The sequence below is a fragment of the Oncorhynchus tshawytscha genome, linkage group LG07 (assembly GCF_018296145.1).
Source record: "Oncorhynchus tshawytscha isolate Ot180627B linkage group LG07, Otsh_v2.0, whole genome shotgun sequence".
Taxonomy (NCBI): domain Eukaryota; kingdom Metazoa; phylum Chordata; class Actinopteri; order Salmoniformes; family Salmonidae; genus Oncorhynchus; species Oncorhynchus tshawytscha.
The window spans coordinates 40,184,273-40,202,868 of NC_056435.1; the positions used below are offsets into that span (position 1 = coordinate 40,184,273).

Sequence of the window (18,596 nt, forward strand, 5' to 3'; positions counted from 1 at the left end):
GTCAGTATAGAGACAAAGTAGAATCTCAATTCAACGGCTCAGACACGAGAGGTATGTGGCAGGGTCTACAGTCAATCACGGATTACAAAAAGAAAACCAGCCCCGTCACGGACCAGGATGTCTTGCTCCCAGGCAGACTAAATAACTTTTTTGCCCGCTTTGAGGACAATACAGTGCCACTGACACGGCCCGCAACCAAAACATGCGGACTCTCCTTCACTGCAGCCGACGTGAGGAAAACATTTAAACGTGTTAACCCTCGCAAGGCTGCAGGCCCAGACGGCATCCCCGGCCGCGCCCTCAGAGCATGCGCAGACCAGCTGGCTGGTGTGTTTACGGACATATTCAATCAATCCCTATCCCAGTCTGTTGTTCCCACATGCTTCAAGAGGGCCACCATTGTTCCTGTTCCCAAGAAAGCTAAGGTAACTGAGCTAAACGACTACCGCCCCGTAGCACTCACTTCCGTCATCATGAAGTGCTTTGAGAGACTAGTCAAGGACCATATCACCTCCACCCTACCTGACACCCTAGACCCACTCCAATTTGCTTACCGCCCCAATAGGTCCACAGACGATGCAATCTCAACCACACTGCACACTGCCCTAACCCATCTGGACAAGAGGAATACCTATGTGAGAATGCTGTTCATCGACTACAGTTCGGCATTTAACACCATAGTGCCCTCCAAGCTCATCATCAAGCTCGAGACCCTGGGTCTCGACCCCGCCCTGTGCAACTGGGTACTGGACTTCCTGACGGGCCACCTCCAGGTGGTGAGGGTAGTCAACAACATCTCCACCCCGCTGATCCTCAACACTGGGGCCCCACAAGGGTGTGTTCTGAGCCCTCTCCTGTACTCCCTGTTCACCCACGACTGCGTGGCCACGCACGCCTCCAACTCAATCATCAAGTTTGCGGACAACACAACAGTGGTAGGCTTGATTACCAACAACGACGAGACGGCCTACAGGGAGGAGGTGAGGGCCCTCGGAGTGTGGTGTCAGGAAAATAACCTCACACTCAACGTCAACAAAACTAAGGAGATGATTGTGGACTTCAGGAAACAGCAGAGGGAACACCCCCCTATCCACATCGATGGAACAGTAGTGGAGAGGATAGTAAGTTAAGTTCCTCGGCGTACACATCACAGACAAACTGAATTGGTCCATCCACACAGACAGCATCGTGAAGAAGGCGCAGCAGCGCCTCTTCAACCTCAGGAGGCTGAAGAAATTCGGCTTGTCACCAAAATCACACAAACTTCTACAGATGCACAATCGAGAGCATCCTGTCGGGCTGTATCACCGCCTGGTATGGCAACTGCTCCGCCCACAACCGTAAGGCTCTCCAGAGGATAGTAAGGTCTGCACAACGCATCACCAGGGGCAAACTACCTGCCCTCCAGGACACCTACACCACCCGATGTCACAGCAAGGCCATAAAGATCATCAAGGACAACAACCACCCGAGCCACTGCCTGTTCACCCCGCTATCATCCAGAAGGCGAGGTCAGTACAGGTGCATCAAAGGTGGGACCGAGAGACTGAAAAACAGCTTCTATCTCAAGGCCATCAGACTGTTAAACAGCCACCACTAACATTGAGTGGCTGCTGCCAACACACTGACTCAACTCCAGCCACTTTAATAATGGGAATTGATGGGAAATTATGTAAAATATATCACTAGCCACTTTAAACAATGCTACCTAATATAATGTTTACATACCCTACATTATTCATCTCATATGTATACGTATATACTGTACTCTATATCATCTACTGCATCTTTATGTATGTAATACATGTATCACTAGCCATTTTAACTATGCCACTTTGTTTACATACTCATCTCACATGTATCTACTGTACTCAATACCATCTACTATATCTTGCCTATGCCACTCTGTACCATCACTCATTCATATATCTTTATGTACATATTCTTTATCCCCTTACACTTGTGTCTATAAGGTAGTAGTTTTGGAATTGTTAGCTAGATTACTTGTTGGTTATTACTGCATTGTCGGAACTAGAAGCACAAGGATTTCGCTACACTCGCATTAACATCTGCTAACCATGTGTATGTGACAAATAACATTTGATTTGATTTGAACCTGATGGTCACTTTTACAGAGCTCCATAGTTCCTCTGTGGAGATGGGATAACATTCCAGAAGGACAACCATCTCTGCAGCACTCCACCAATCAGGCCTGTTTGGTAGAGCGGCCAGATGGAAGCTACTCCTCGGTAAAAGGCACATGACAGCCCGCTTGGAGTTTGCCAAAAGGCACCTAAAGGACTCTCAGACCATGACAAACAAGATTCACTGGTCTGATGAAACCAAGATTGTCTTTAGCCTGAATGCCAAGCGTCACGTCCGGAGGAAACCTGGCACCATCCCTACGGTGAAGCATGGTGGTGGCAGTGTCATGCTGTGGGGATGTTTTTCAGTGGCAAGGACTGGGAGACTAGTCAGGATCAAGGGAAAGATGAACGGAACAAAGGACAGAGATCCTTGATGAAAATCCGCTCCAGACCACTCAGGACCTCAGACTGGGGCACAAGTTCACCTTCCAACAGGACAAAACCCTAAGCACACAGTCAAGACAATGCAGGAGTGGCTTCGGGACAAGTCTCATTGTCTTTGAGTGGCCCAGCCAGGGCCCGGACTTGAACCCAATCAAACATCTCTGGAGAGACCTAAAAATAGCTGTGCAGCGACTCTCCCCATCTAACCTGAAAGACATTGAGAGCACCTGCAGAGAAGAATGGTAGAAACTCCCCAATTACAGGTGTGCCAAGCTTATAGCGTCATACTCAAGAAGACTCTAGGCTGTAATCGCTGCCAAAGGTGCTTCAACAAAGTACTGAGTAAAGGGTCTGAAAACTTATGCAAATGTAATATTTCAGTTATTAAAAAAAGAATTAGAAACAATTTAAAAACCTGTTTTTGCTTTGTCATTATGGAGTATTATGTGTAGATTGATGAGGAAAAACACTATTTAATCAATTTTAGAATAAGGCTGTAACGTAACAAAATGTGGAAAACATCAAGGGGTCTGACTACTTTCCGAATGCACTGTACATAGAGATATTATTTTTGACAATATCGTAATATTATTTTTGCACACGACAGCTGTACCTGCACCAAAACTCCAGTTATTTATCCTTCACATCTTGTTCTCCATTTCTTTTTAAATAGTGAGTCAATTTGTTTTACGGCACTTTTATTTTCATGACTGATCAAAACACACTTTTCTCATGGGTCTCTCTTGTCCCTCTGCAGCAGACATTTGGTGAGCAATATGTTTGGAACATTGAATCACAATAAAATTGCAGTATCAAATCGCAATAAATATAGAATCGTGAGAATTGCCATGCATATCGTATCGGCACCGAAATATCGTATGAGGTCCCGGGCAATTCCGAGCCTTATTAATATGTAGCTTACATTGTACAAGGACATCTAGTGAAACTTGGGGTGAGCTGGGAATCTTAGAGGCTGGGGAGAGCAAAGTGGAGCTACTTCCCCCTGTCACTCCAGTGTACCCATATTAATGTAATGTCCCTGCAGCAAACACACACATCCTCCTCTTCCACCCACTTCATAAGAGAACATAGGCGACAATAGCGTGACCATCCCTGAAAATATATACAGTACTCGAACAGAGATGTTACACACACACACACACACACACACACACACACACACACACACACACATGTTAAGTGTGTGTTTAGTACCATACAAAGTGTTAGAGGAAAGAGTGATAGGAGTATTGCACGCTGACAGTAGGTGAAGTGACAGGGCTCCCTGCCCACGCTCCACTCCTGACTGGCATGCGCTCTGACACAATGTCTGCCTGTGCCAACCTGAGATGGTGTAGCCAGGTAATAAGAGGTCACAGCAGAGACTACTTCCCATCAGACAGCAATTATGTTCAGCTCCAGTGAAGAAAACATAGTGGAACAGAGCTTCAGCACCAAATTATCTGTGTAGCACTACTGCTGCCAGCTAACTGAAACATCTGTGTAGCACTACTGCTGCCAGCTAACTGAAACATCTGTGTAGCACTACTGCTGCCAGCTAACTGAAACATCTGTGTAGCACTACTGCTGCCAGCTAACGGAAACATCTGTGTAGCACTACTGCTGCCAGCTAACGGAAACATCTGTGTAGCACTACTGCTGCCAGCTAACTGAAACATCTGTGTAGCACTACTGCTGCCAGCTAACTGAAACATCTGTGTAGCACTACTGCTGCCAGCTAACTGAAACATCTGTGTAGCACTACTGCTGCCAGCTAACTGAAACATCTGTGTAGCACTACTGCTGCCAGCTAACTGAAACATCTGTGTAGCACTACTGCTGCCAGCTAGAGGAACATACTGACACGGAGGACAATCTGAACATGCATTAAAGCTTATCTACTATAAAAGTAAAACATTAGTCTTCTAACCCCTGTTAGCAGTCAGTAAACCATCCTCACAGATGCCTACTTAAGATCCATTAGCGCTGAAATGAGATGACCGCTGGGAACTAGGAACTGTAGAGCAGGGATCGGCAACAGGCGGACATAACATTTAAACTAACTATCTACTAACCCTAGCCCTAACGTTAAGCCTTATCCTAACCCTAACCTTTATTCTAAACCTAACTCGAACTGTAACCTTAGCAAACAGTTGTTTATCTACAGAGAGTTTGTTGATAATATGACCATTTGTAGAGTATCTACAGAGGGAAAATCCGGACAATCCAAATAAAGTATTACCTATTTTAGTTTTTGTGAGAAAAATGCTAAAATCACCAGGCATTCATCTAAAAATGAGTTTAATTTAGGAAAACTGTTCCCAAGTATTCCCACGAATTGTGTCTCAATGTAACCTAGGTATGAAATTTTTCTTATTTTCAAATACAATCTCTTTTTGTGCTTAGTTGTGGTCAATTTGCAGTGTAAAAATTATTATAATTAAGTTCCGGGCCCCCAACCATCCGCTCTGAGGAAAATCGCCCCGTGGCTGAATCTAGTTTCCTACCCCTGCTGTAGAGGGTGCAGCATGGAGTACAGTAGTAGACCCAATCTGAGGTGGAACATCTGCACCACCTAATGGCTAACAACAGCCATTACATAAAATACAAAAAGTATTCATCAACATGGTAGGCCTATATACTACAGTATCTATAAATGCATCTGCCTTTTGTCCCCCCAAGAAAGAGAATCATTAAGAGATCAATATCATGATAGCCTGATCTCCTACTCCAACATGTTTATAGCAACTACGTTCATTAGGTGGCGAAAGACTTTAATTTGACCTTTTACAAATACTTAAAAATGTCCAATGCATACATAACAAATCATTTCTGGGTAAAAGTACCTTACTGTAATAGCGTTCCATTAAGATGGTCAAAAAGAAACAAAAATGGCTTTTTAACAAAAAAACTATTTCTCAAGCCAGAATTGTTGGGACTGTCTGGGAGTGGGGGCTTAATGGGAGGAATATGTTACCTGAAAACTAGCTGGTATTAGCAGAGGTTCAGGAGCTCTTTTTTATTGGTTGATTAACTTATACAACCTGATGATGTTAACAACCTAGCCAAAACCTCCACCATGGCTAAACCTGTTGATTACAAGGTGCTGTATAAATTGTATTTTCAACCAGCAACTAACAATCAGAAAATAACACTGATCTAATTTTTTCACTCTTTTACAGTGATAGTTTCATCAGCTGTTGTATCATATCATACAACACTCTAGATCACCTTAACTCCACACAAAGAGATGCATACAAAGCTCTCCCCCTCCAAAAATAAATAAACTCCATTTAGCAAATGCGACCATTACTCTATCCTCCTGATACCTGCTTACAAGTAAAAACTCAAACAGGAAGTAGCAGTGACACACACAATATAAAAGTGGATACTAAGCTACAGGACTGCTTTGCTAGCACAGACTGGAATATATTCCAGGATTCATCTGATGGCATTTTTCTCTTTATATAATTTTTTTTACATTTCACCTTTATTTAACCAGGTAGGCTAGTTGAGAACAAGTTCTCATTCGCAACTGCGACCTGGCCAAGATAAAGCATAGCAGTTCGACACATACAACAACAGAGTTACACATAGAATAAACAAAACATACAGTCAATAATACAGTAGAAAAAAAAGAAAGAAAAAAGTCTATATACAATGAGTGCAAATGAGGTAAGATAAGGGAGTTAAGGCATCAAATAGGCCATGGAGGTGATGTAATTACAATATAGCAATTAAACACTGGAATGATAGATGTGCAGAAGATGAATGTGCAAGTAGAGATACTGGGGTGCAAAGGAGCAAGATAAATAAATAAATACAGTATGGGGATGAAGTAGTTGGATGTGCTGTTTACAGATGGGCCATGTACAGCTGCAGTGATCTGTGAGCTGCTCTGACAGCTGGTGCTTAAAGCTAGTAAGAGAGATATGAGTCTCTAGCTTCAGTGATTTTTGAAATTCGTTCCAGTCATTGGCAGCAGAGAACTGGAAGGAAAGGCGGCCAAAAGAGGAATTGGCTTTGGGGGTGACCAGTGAGATATACCTGCTGGAGCGTGTGCTACGAGTGGGTGCTACTATGGTGACCAGTGGGCTGAGATAAGGCGGGGCTTTACCTAGCAGAGACTTGTAGATGACCTGGAGCCAGTGGGTTTGGCGATGAGAATGAAGCGAGGGCCAGCGAGAGCGTAAAGGTTGCAGTGGTGGGTAGTATATGGGGCTTTGGTGACAAAACGGATGGCACTGTGATAGACTGCATCCAATTTGTTGAGTAGAGTGTTGGAGGCTATTTTATAAATTACATCGCCGAAGTCGAGGATCGGTAGGATGGTCAGTTTTACGAGGGTATGTTTGGCAGCATGAGTGAGAGGTGCTTTGTTGCGAAATAGGAAGCCGAATCTAGATTTAATTTTGGATTGGAGATGCTTAATGTCTGGAAGTCTGGAAGAAGAGTTTACAGTCAAACCAGACACCTAGGTATTTGTAGTTATCCACATATTCTAAGTTGGAGCCGTCCAGAGTAGTGATGTTCGACGGGCAGGCAGGTGCGGGCAGTGATCGGTTGAATAGCATGCATTTAGTTTTACTTGCATTTAAGAGCGGTTGGAGGCCACGGAAGGAGAGTTGTATAGCATTGAAGCTCATCTTGAGGTTAGTTAACAAAGTGTCCAAAGAAGGGCCAGAAGTATACAGAATGGCGTCGTCTGCGTATTGAGGAGTTTACCACATCAGTCACAGGCTTCATTAATAAGATAATTAATGACGTCGTCTCCACAGTGACCGTACGTACAGTTGAAGTTGATAGTTTACATATACCTTAGCCAAATACATTTAAACTCAGTTTTTCACAATTCATGACATTTAATCCGAGTAAAAATTCCCTGTCTTAGGTCAGTTAGGATCACCACTTTATTTTAAGAATGTGAAATGTCAGAATAATAGTAGAGAATGATTAATTTACGCTTTTATTTCTTTCATCCCAGTCCCAGTGGGTCAGAAGTTTACATCAAATCAAATGTATTTATAGAGCCCTTCTGAAAGTGCTGTACAGAAACCCAGCCTAAAACCCAAAACAGCAAGCAAAGCACAAGTAGAAGCACACTTAATTAGTATTTGGTAGCATTGCCTTTAAATTGCTTAGCTTGGATCAAACGTTTCGGGTAGCCTTCCACAAACTTCCCACAATAAGTTAGGTGAATGTTGGCCCATTCCTCCTGACAGAGCTAGTGTAACTGAGTCAGGTTTGTAGGCCTCCTTGCTCGCACACGCTGTTTCAGTTCTGCCCACAAATGTTCTACAGGATTGAGGTCAGGGCTTTGTGATGTCCACTCCAATACCTTTACTTTGTTGTCCTTAAGCCATTTTGCCACAGTTTTGGAAGTATGCTTGGGGTCATTGTCCATTTGGAAGACCCATTTGCGACCAAGCTTTAACTTCCTGACTGATGACTTGAGATGTTGCTTCAATATATCCATATAATTTTCCTACCTTGTGATGCCATCTATATTGTGAAGTGCGCCAGTCCCTCCTGCAGCAAAGCACCCCCACAACATGATGCTGCCACCCCCGTGCTTCACGGTTGGGGTGGTGTCCTTTGGCTTGCAAGCCTCCCCCTTTTTCATCCAAACATACCGATGGTTATTATGGTCAAGCAGTTCTATTTTTGTTTCATCAGACCAGAGGACATTTCTCCAAAAAGTATGATCTTTGTCCCCATGTGCAGTTGCAAACCGTAGTCTGGCTTTTTTATGGTGGTTTTGGAGCAGTGGCTTCTTCCTTGCTGAGCGGCCTTTCAGGTTATATCAATATAGGTACTCTTGTACCGGTTTCCTCCAGCATCTTCACAAGGTCCTTTGCTGCTGTTCTGGGATTGATTTGCATTTTTCGCACCAAAGTACGTTCATCTCTAGGAGACAGAAAGTGTCTCCTTCCTGAGCGGTATGACGGCTGCATGTTCGCATGGTGTTTATACTTGCATACTATTGTTTGTACAGATGAACGTGGTACCTTCAGGCGTTTGGAAATTGCTCCCAAGGATGAATCAGACTTGTGGAGGTCTACAATCTTTTTTCTGAGGTCTTGGCTGATTTCTTTTGATTTTCCTATGATGTCAAGCAAAGAGGCACTGAGTTTGAAGGGATGCCTTGAAATACATCCACAAGTACACCATCAATTCACTCAAATTATGTAAATTATGTCAAAGCCATGACATCATTTTCTGGAATTTTCCAAGCTGTTTAAAAGGCAGTCAACTTAGTGTATGTAAACTTCTGACCACGTGGAATTGTGATACAATGAATTGTAAGTGAAATAATCTGTCTGTAAACATTGTTTGGAAAAATTACTTAACCTAACCGACATGCCAAAACTATAGTTTGTTAACAATACATTTGTGGAGTGGTTTAAAAACGAGTTTTAATGACTGCAACCTAAGTGTATGTAACCTTCCGACTTCAACTGTACATATCCCAACCAGAAGCCATTAATTACAGGCAACATCCGCATTAAACGAAAGGCTAGAGCTGCCACTTTCAAAGAGCGGTATACTAATCCGGACGCTTATAAGAAATCCTGCTATGCCCTCTGACGAACCATCAAACAGGCAAAGCATTAATACAGGACTAAGATCAAATCGTACTACACCATCTCGGAAGCCTGTCGGATGTTTCAGGGCTTGCAAACCATCACAGATTACAAAGGGAAACCTATCCATGAGCTCCCCAGTGACGCAAGCCTACCAGATGAGTTAAATGTCTTCTATGCTCGCTTCTAGGCAAGGAACACTGAACCATACATGAGAGCATCAGCTGTTCTGGACATCTGTGTGATCACACTCTCCGTAGCCAAGTAAAACTTTTGAACAGGTTAACTTTCAGACGGATAACCAGGGCGCATACTCAGAACATTCAACCTCTCCCTGATCCAGTCTGTAAAACCTACATGTTTCAAGCAGACCACCATTGTCTCTGTGCCCAAGAACGCCAAGGTAACCTGTCTAAATCTCCACATAGCACTCACACCTGTAGCCATGAAATGCTTTAAAATGCTGGTCATGGCTCACATCAACACAATCATCCCAGACACCCTGGACCCACTCCAATTCACATACCGCCCCAAAAGATCCACAGATGACACAATCTCTATTGCACTCCTGAATGCCCTTTCCCACCTGGACAAAAGGAACACCTATGTGAGAATGCTGTTCATTGACTACAGCTCAGAATTCAACACCATAGTGCCCCCCAAGCTCATGTTCCTTGGTGTCCACATCACTAAGGATCTATCATGGTCCAAACACACCAACACAGTAGTGAAGAGGGCATGACAATGCCTCTTCCCCCTCAGGAGGCTGAAAATATTTTACGTTTTACAGTTGAACCATTGACAGCATCTTGACAAGCAGCATCACTGCTTGGTATGGCAACTGCTTGGCATCCGACCACAAGGCGCTACAGAGGATAGTGAGTACGGCCCAGTACATCACTGGGGCCTTGCTCCCTGCAATCCAGGACCTCTATACCAGGCGGTGTCATAAGAAGGCCCTAAAAATTGTCAAAGACTCCAGCCATCCAAGTCATAGACTGTTCTCTCTGATACTGGACAGCAAGCCATACCGGAGCGCCAAGTCTGGAACCAAAAGGCTCCTGAACAGCTTCTACCCCTAAGCCATACGACTGCTGTACAGTTAATCAAGTGGCTACCTGGACTATTTGCATGAATATCCTTTTTTTCACTGAATCTCTTGCACTGGCTCTAAGCACACTCACTGGACTCTACCCACACACTCACACATACTACACTGACACTCCAACACACGCACACACACTTTCACACTCTTCACATATGCTGCTGGCCGACTCACTTTTACCCCTACCTACATGTACATGTTCAACCAGGTCACCAGTGATACAAGTCAGTATTCAACTTCCATCCACGTCTGAGGATGTCGGGAGATGATGTAGAAACTGGCCACTAGGGGCAACAGTGAGTGTTTTTGCTAGGGTGTTGTGGATGAAGTTTGAATCCAGCAATAGAAAGTTGTTTTTTAGATTTGTGTTTTAAGCCTATCCCCCCAAAAATTTACATTTGCAACAACTTTGAAATTTCACGTTTGGAAAACATGGATGAATGTCTAATTCAGATGTGAGATTGTGAGAGCTAGATGACATGTTACCTCAATAACCTCAACAACCTTGACTTGGTACTTCTTGTATATAGCCTCGTTATTGTGACTTATTTCCTTTTTTATTTTGTAAATGTTTATTTTTTAACTTTGTATTGTTGGGAAAGGGTTCATAAGTAAGCATTTCACGGTAAAGTCGACACCTATTGAATTAAGCACGTGACCAACAACATTTAATTGAATTTGAAAACACAGGCAAAACTGAATTTTGGCTGCACTGGGCCTTTAACAATCCATGTCATCATATCAACCAAGCAAACCTGAAATGGATGAAAAATACCGTTGAAAAAGACGACAATTTAGTAGCCCTAATTCCCACAAATTCCCACCACCCTTAAGAAATTCAGACAACCTGTGGGAAGTAACATCTTAGTATGATATTATATCCTTATTGTGAGACTGGGGGAAATGCACATTTTGAGGCAATCTAGAACTTTTTAAATTAAACACTTGAGACCCACACTGAAAATACGTTGTTTCTTTTTACAGACTGCTTTGTGTTGTTCTGGCATCCAGTCTGTACTTTCCAACACAGTGCATATGTAAATTAAGAGTCAGCACTGAGGGATACCAAGCCATTCTAGGACATGTAAGCCAATAGCCACTTTAATTCCTTTGAGTGCTATGCTGACCACACATGTGTGTGTGTGTGTTTAAATGGCTGCTCCATTACAAATGTCACATTAGACAATAGAAGTGCTCTTTTCTGTAATGTTGAAAACGTGTTCGATCTTTTACATCTTCGTTTGACCTCTTTTGCAGGGTATACCTAAATGGTCCATCTATGTAAGTATGATCAGATTGCTATTTAACTAACGCTGTAAACATGGGCTAACTAGCACGTTGGGGTACGCTTATTAGCTACCTGGAAATGTCTGTAACTTTACTGTTGTCGAGCCATGAGTATGGTGTATAGCAAGCTAGTAGTTATACCAATGATGTTTCTGATAAGTAATGTTTATTTCATGGAATACACAACAGATAGACAACAGATGGCAACACAATAGCTAGACATTGAGTGTTATTTGTATTATGGGATGGCCACTTGCTAATGAATTATTGTCCAGACATGAAATACTGTTGGGTGTGTGGTGTTCCCATTTATTGCAGATATTGTTAAGAGAGTTCCACCATGTTAAATAACCGTTACTGTGGGTGGCGATCCAGATTCAAGTATTTTGCAGATAGCATAGTGTTATTGGAGTGGTTGTGGTGTGTAAGCGGTAAAAACAGTGTGAATCCCTAATTGCTTACTCTTTGACATTAAAAACTTCCTACTTCAAAGGGTGTTCTTTTTTTCAGCCAATTTAATTGCATATGAATTTCACCATTTAACGAAACAATATAATGCTGATTTTGTTGTATTATCCTTACAGCATCCTTCCTACTGAAGACGTACCATGGAGGACACATTGTCATCTGATTGGCAATGGCTGGCCACAAACAGTCTAACAGACCTTTCTACCGCATTGTGGCAGCTTACAACAAGCGAGCACGAGACAGTAAATACATAGAACAGCTAGGCTCTTATGACCCCCTGCCAAACATCTACAATGAGAAACTGGTCAGCATCAACTCTGGCAGGATCAAGTACTGGATGGGCTGTGGTGCACATTCAACGAAGCCTGTGGCCAAACTTCTAGGTGTGTACCCTCTACCCTCACCATGACAACACACACTTTACAAGTTTATTGAAATGAAATGACCAAGGCCTACTTCATGGAAAAGACACTAAATCACAGGTTCATAAACTACCTATACTGAATAAAAATATAAACGCAACAATTTTTACAATTTTACTGAATTACAGTTTATGTAAGGAAATCAGTCAATTGAAATACATTTGTTAGGCCCAAATCCATGGATTTCACATGACTGGGAAACATGAGGTAATGGCGGAGGATGAATAGCACGATATTTGGCCTCAGGATCTCGTCACGTTATCTCTGTGCATTCAAATTGCCATTGATAAAATGCAATTTTGTTTGTTGTCCATAGCTTATGCCTGCCCATACCATAACCCTACTGCCACCATGGGGCACTCTGTTCACAACAACAAACCACTCACCCACATGACGCCATACACATGCTCTGGGGTTGTGAGGCTGGTTAGATGTACTGCCAAATTCTCTAAAACAACGATGGAGGCGGCTTATGGCAGAGAAATTAACATTAAATTCTCTGGCAACAGCTCTGGTGGACAGAGACGCTATCCGAGGTGGTGCAGCCAACGGGTTTCTCCACGCATCGCGCCGAAAGAAACAAACATCTTTCTGGTAAGAAGAGGGGCGGGGGCGTATGCCTTATGACTAACGTGACATGGTGTGATGAAAGAAACATACAGGAACTCAAATCCTTCTGTTCACCTGATTTAGAATTCCTCACAATCAAATGTAGACCGCATTATCTACCAAGAGAATTCTCTTCGATTATAATCACAGCCGTATATATCCCCCAAGCAGACACATCGATGGCTCTGAACGAACTTTATTTAACTCTCTGCAAACTGGAAACAATTTATCCGGAGGCTGCATTCATTGTAGCTGGGGATTTTAACAAGGCTAATCTGAAAACAAGACTCCCTAAATTTTATCAGCATATCGATTGCGCAACCAGGGGTGGAAAGACCTTGGATCATTGTTACTCTAACTTCCGCGACGCATATAAGGCCCTGCCCCGCCCCCCTTTCGGAAAAGCTGACCACGACTCCATTTTGTTGATCCCTGCCTACAGACAGAAACTAAAACAAGAAGCTCCCACGCTGAGGTCTGTTCAACGCTGGTCTGACCAAGCTGACTCCACACTCCAAGACTGCTTCCATCACGTGGACTGGGAGATGTTTTGTATTGCGTCAGACAACAACATTGACGAATACGCTGATTCGGTGTGCGAGTTCATTAGAACGTGCGTTGAAGATGTCGTTCCCATAGCAACGATTAAAACATTCCCTAACCAGAAACCGTAGATTGATGGCAGCATTCGTGTGAAACTGAAAGCGCGAACCACTGCTTTTAATCAGGGCAAGGTGTCTGGTAACATGACTGAATACAAACAGTGCAGCTATTCCCTCTGCAAGGCTATTAAACAAGCTAAGCGTCAGTACAGAGACAAAGTAGAATCTCAATTCAACGGCTCTGACACAAGAGGCATGTGGCAGGGTCTACAGTCAATCACGGACTACAGGAAGAAATCCAGCCCAGTCACGGACCAGGATGTCTTGCTCCCAGGCAGACTAAATAACTTTTTGCCCGCTTTGAGGACAATACAGTGCCACTGACACGGCCTGCAATGAAAACATGCGGTCTCTCCTTCACTGCAGCCGAGGTGAGTAAGACATTTAAACGTGTTAACCCTCGCAAGGCTGCAGGCCCAGACGGCATCCCCAGCCGCGCCCTCAGAGCATGCGCAGACCAGCTGGCCGGTGTGTTTACGGACATATTCAATCAATCCCTATACCAGTCTGCTGTTCCCACATGCTTCAAGAGGGCCACCATTGTTCCTGTTCCCAAGAAAGCTAAGGTAACTGAGCTAAACGACTCACATCCGTCATCATGAAGTGCTTTGAGAGACTAGTCAAGGACCATATCACCCCCACCCTACCTGACACCCTAGACCCACTCCAATTTGCTTACCGCCCAAATAGGTCCACAGATGATGCAATCTCAAACACACTGCACACTGCCCTAACCCATCTGGACAAGAGGAATACCTATGTGAGAATGCTGTTCATCGACTACAGCTCGGCATTCAACACCATAGTACCCTCCAAGCTCGTCATCAAGCTCGAGACCCTGGGTCTCGACCCCGCCCTGTGCAACTGGGTACTGGACTTCCTGACGGGCCGCCCCCAGGTGGTGAGGGTAGGCAACAACATCTCCTCCCCGCTGATCCTCAACACTGGGGCCCCACAAGGGTGCGTTCTGAGCCCTCTCCTGTACTCCCTGTTCACCCACGACTGCGTGGCCACGCACGCCTCCAACTCAATCATCAAGTTTGCGGACGACACAACAGTGGTAGGCTTGATTACCAACAACGACGAGACGGCCTACAGGGAGGAGGTGAGGGCCCTCGGAGTGTGGTGTCAGGAAAATAACCTCACACTCAACGTCAACAAAACTAAAGAGATGATTGTGGACTTCAGGAAACAGCAGAGGGAACACCCCCCTATCCACATCGATGGAACAGTAGTGGAGAGGGTAGCAAGTTTTAAGTTCCTCGGCATACACATCACAGACAAACTGAATTGGTCCACTCACACAGACAGCATCGTGAAGAAGGCGCAGCAGCGCCTCTTCAACCTCAGGAGGCTGAAGAAATTCAGCTTGTCACCAAAAGCACTCACAAACTTCTACAGATGCACAATCGAGAGCATCCTGGCGGGCTGTATCACCGCCTGGTACGGCAACTGCTCCGCCCTCAACCGTAAGGCTCTCCAGAGGGTAGTGAGGTCTGCACAACGCATCACCGGGGGCAAACTACCTGCCCTCCAGGACACCTACACCACCCGATGTTACAGGAAGGCCATAAAGATCATCAAGGACATCAACCACCCGAGCCACTGCCTGTTCACCCCGCTATCATCCAGAACGCGAGGTCAGTACAGGTGCATCAAAGCTGGGACCGAGAGACTGAAAAACAGCTTCTATCTCAAGGCCATCAGACTGTTAAACAGCCACCACTAACATTGAGTTGCTGCTGCCAACACACTGACACTGACACTGACTCAACTCCAGCCACTTTAATAATGGGAATTGATGGGAAATGATGTAAATATATCACTAGCCACTTTAAACAATGCTACCTTATATAATGTTTACATACCCTACATTATTCATCTCATATGCATACGTATATACTGTACTCTATATCATCGACTGCATCCTTATGTAATACATGTATCACTAGCCACTTTAACTATGCCACTTTGTTTACATACTCATCTCATATGTATATACTGTACTCGATATCAGCTACTGTATCTTGCCTATGCTGCTCTGTACCATCACTCATTCATATATCTTTATGTACATATTCTTTATCCCCTTACACTGTGTATAAGACAGTAGTTTTGGAATTGTTAGTTAGATTACTTGTTGGTTATTACTGCATTGTCGGAACTAGAAGCACAAGCATTTCGCTACACTCGCATTAACATCTGCTAACCATGTGTATGTGACAAATACATTTGATTTGATTTCCTGCAGTCAGAATGACAATTGCACGCTCCCTCTCAAGTTGAGACATCTGTGGTATTGTGTTGTGTGACAAAACTGCACATTTTAGAGTGACCTTTTCTTGTCCCCAGCACAAGGGGCACCTGTGTAATGATGATGATGCTGTTAAGCAACATTTAAGAGAAAGAAGCTTTTTGTGCATATGCAACATTTCTGGGACCTTTGATTTTAGCTCATGAGGGACCAACACCAACACTTTGTTCAGTGTAGTATACTTTTAAATGTAATCAATACTTCCAATTAAGTCTCAATGCTACCTGGGAATCTATGTGGTCTAAGACACTGTCAACCCTCTCATGTCTTCCTGTAGGACTGGCTGGGTTCTTCCCCCTGCATCCCATGACGGTGACAGAAACAGAGTGTCACAGGGCCCTGGCAGAACTAGCAGAGGAAGCAGCTCCAGAGGATGGAGTTAAGCAGCAGCAACTATGATAGCTGGAGCATGGGGGACTGTCAAGCATAGCAGGGTGTGGTTACTGTACACGAAGGACAGCTAGAAATGCCATTCTCCTCCCAAAAGGTTAACTGTTTCCAGTGAAAGCCTTTGTGAACTATGAATATTCATAAGCAGTGCTTAACAGAACAACTTATGAAGGCTTCATATAGCATAAATAAAGTCGTCATAAGCACCACATAAAGTCTTTAGATATAATTTAAGTGTATGTCATACTCTATAAATTATGTATAAAAGGATGTCATAACCAGGCTGATGAAACTAATGTGGATGTATTTTGCATAGAGGCCCCTGTGGGACAGTCATTTAACCTTTTGAGGTCCCATTTTAAACGAAAGAATGACATATGTCGTACATAAAGTCTTCATATATATTCTAAGTGTATGTCATACACTATAAAGGATGTCATAACCAGGCACAATGTAGGGTGAATTGCCAAATGTCACATACCTCATTGTGTACGTTTATGCACCATTTATAGAGCATGACATACAAATATAGAGGATTTGTGAAGCATTTATGTTGTGCAAATGAAACATTTATGTATGCTATATAAGTTGTACTGTATTTAAAATGTGACCCTGTTGGATGGTGGACGCAATATTTAAGTCTGTCAAACATAGGAGAGTAATGACATACAGTGCCTTAAAGTATTCATACCCCTGGACTTAATCAACATTTTGTGTTAATCTGAATAAAAAATGGATTAAATAGATGTATTCCTCACCTATCTACACACAATACTAGAGGTTGACCGATTAATCGGAATGGCCGATTAATTAGGGCCGATTTCAAGTTTTCATAACAATCGGAAATCGGTATTTTTGGACACTGATTTGGCCAATTGTTTTATTATACATTTTTTAACACCTTTATTTAACTAGGCAAGTCAGTTAAGAACACGTTCTTATTTTCAATGATGGCCTAGGAACAGTGGGTTAACTGCCTTGTTCAGGGGCAGAACGACAGATTTTTACCTTGTCAGCTCGGGGATTCAATCTTGCAACCTTACAGTTAACTAGTCCAACTCTCTAACCACCTGCCTCTCATTGCACACCACGAGGAGCCTACCTGTTACGCGAATGCAGTAAGAAGCCAAGGTAAGTTGCTAGCTAGCATTAAACTTATAAAAAACAATCAATCAATCATAATCACTAGTTAACTACACATGGTTGATGATATTACTAGTTTATCTAGCGTGTCCTGGGTTGCATATAATCGCTGCGGTGCGTATTCGCGGAAAAAGGACTGTCATTGCTCCAACGTGTACCTAACCATAAACATCAATGCCTTTCTTAAAATCAATACACAGAAGTATGTATTTTTAAACCTGCATATTTAGCTAAGAGAAATCCAGGTTAGCAGGCAATATTAACCAGATTAAATTGTGTCACTTCTCTTGCGTTCATTGCATGCAGAGTCAGGGTATATGCGATAATAATAAACATTTTGTTTTCGAAATGATAGTTTCCGGATTCGACCATATTAATGACTAAAGGCTCGTCTTTATGTGTGTTATAATTAAGTCTATGATTTGATATTTGATAGAGCAGTCTGACTGAGTGGTGGTAGGCAGCAGCAGGCTCTTAAGCATTCATTCAAACAGCACTTTCGTGAGTTTTGCCAGCAGCTCTTCCCTGCGCTTCAAGCATTGCGCTGTTTATGACTTCAAGCCTATCAACTCCCGAGATTAGGCTGGTGTAACCGATGTGAAATGGCTAGCTAGTTAGCGGGGTGCCCACTAATAGCGTTTCAAACGTCACTCGCTCTGAGACTTGGAGTAGTTGTTCCCGTTGCTCTGCATGGGTAACGCTGCTTCGAGGGTAGCTGTTGTCGATGTGTTCCTCTGGCAATACTAAAGTTCCTATAAGAACAACCAATAGTCAAAGGTATATGGAATACAAATGGTATAGAGAGAAATAGTCATATAAACACTATATTAACGACAACCTAAAACCTCTTACCCTGGAATATTGAAGTCTCATGTTAAAAGGAACCACCAGCTTTCATATGTTCTCATGTTCTGAGCAAGGAACTTAAACGTTAGCTTTTTTTACATGGCACATATTGCACTTTTACTTTCTTCTCCAACACTTTGTTTTTGCATTATTTAAACCAAATTGAACATGTTTCATAATTTATTTAAATGGCTAAATGGATTTTTATTGATGTATTATATTAAGTTAAAATAAG

General features: G+C 43.1%; 1 protein-coding gene and 1 pseudogene across 4 annotated transcripts in view; one reads left to right on the top strand and one right to left on the bottom strand.

The window, feature by feature from the left end:
* Window positions 1-18,596, bottom strand: part of LOC112254497 (voltage-gated potassium channel subunit beta-2) — a 171,076-nt gene that overhangs the window by 72,391 nt on the left and 80,089 nt on the right. The gene's annotated exons all lie outside the window — the stretch shown is intronic.
* LOC112254496 lies at window positions 11,489-17,116 on the top strand (annotated as a pseudogene).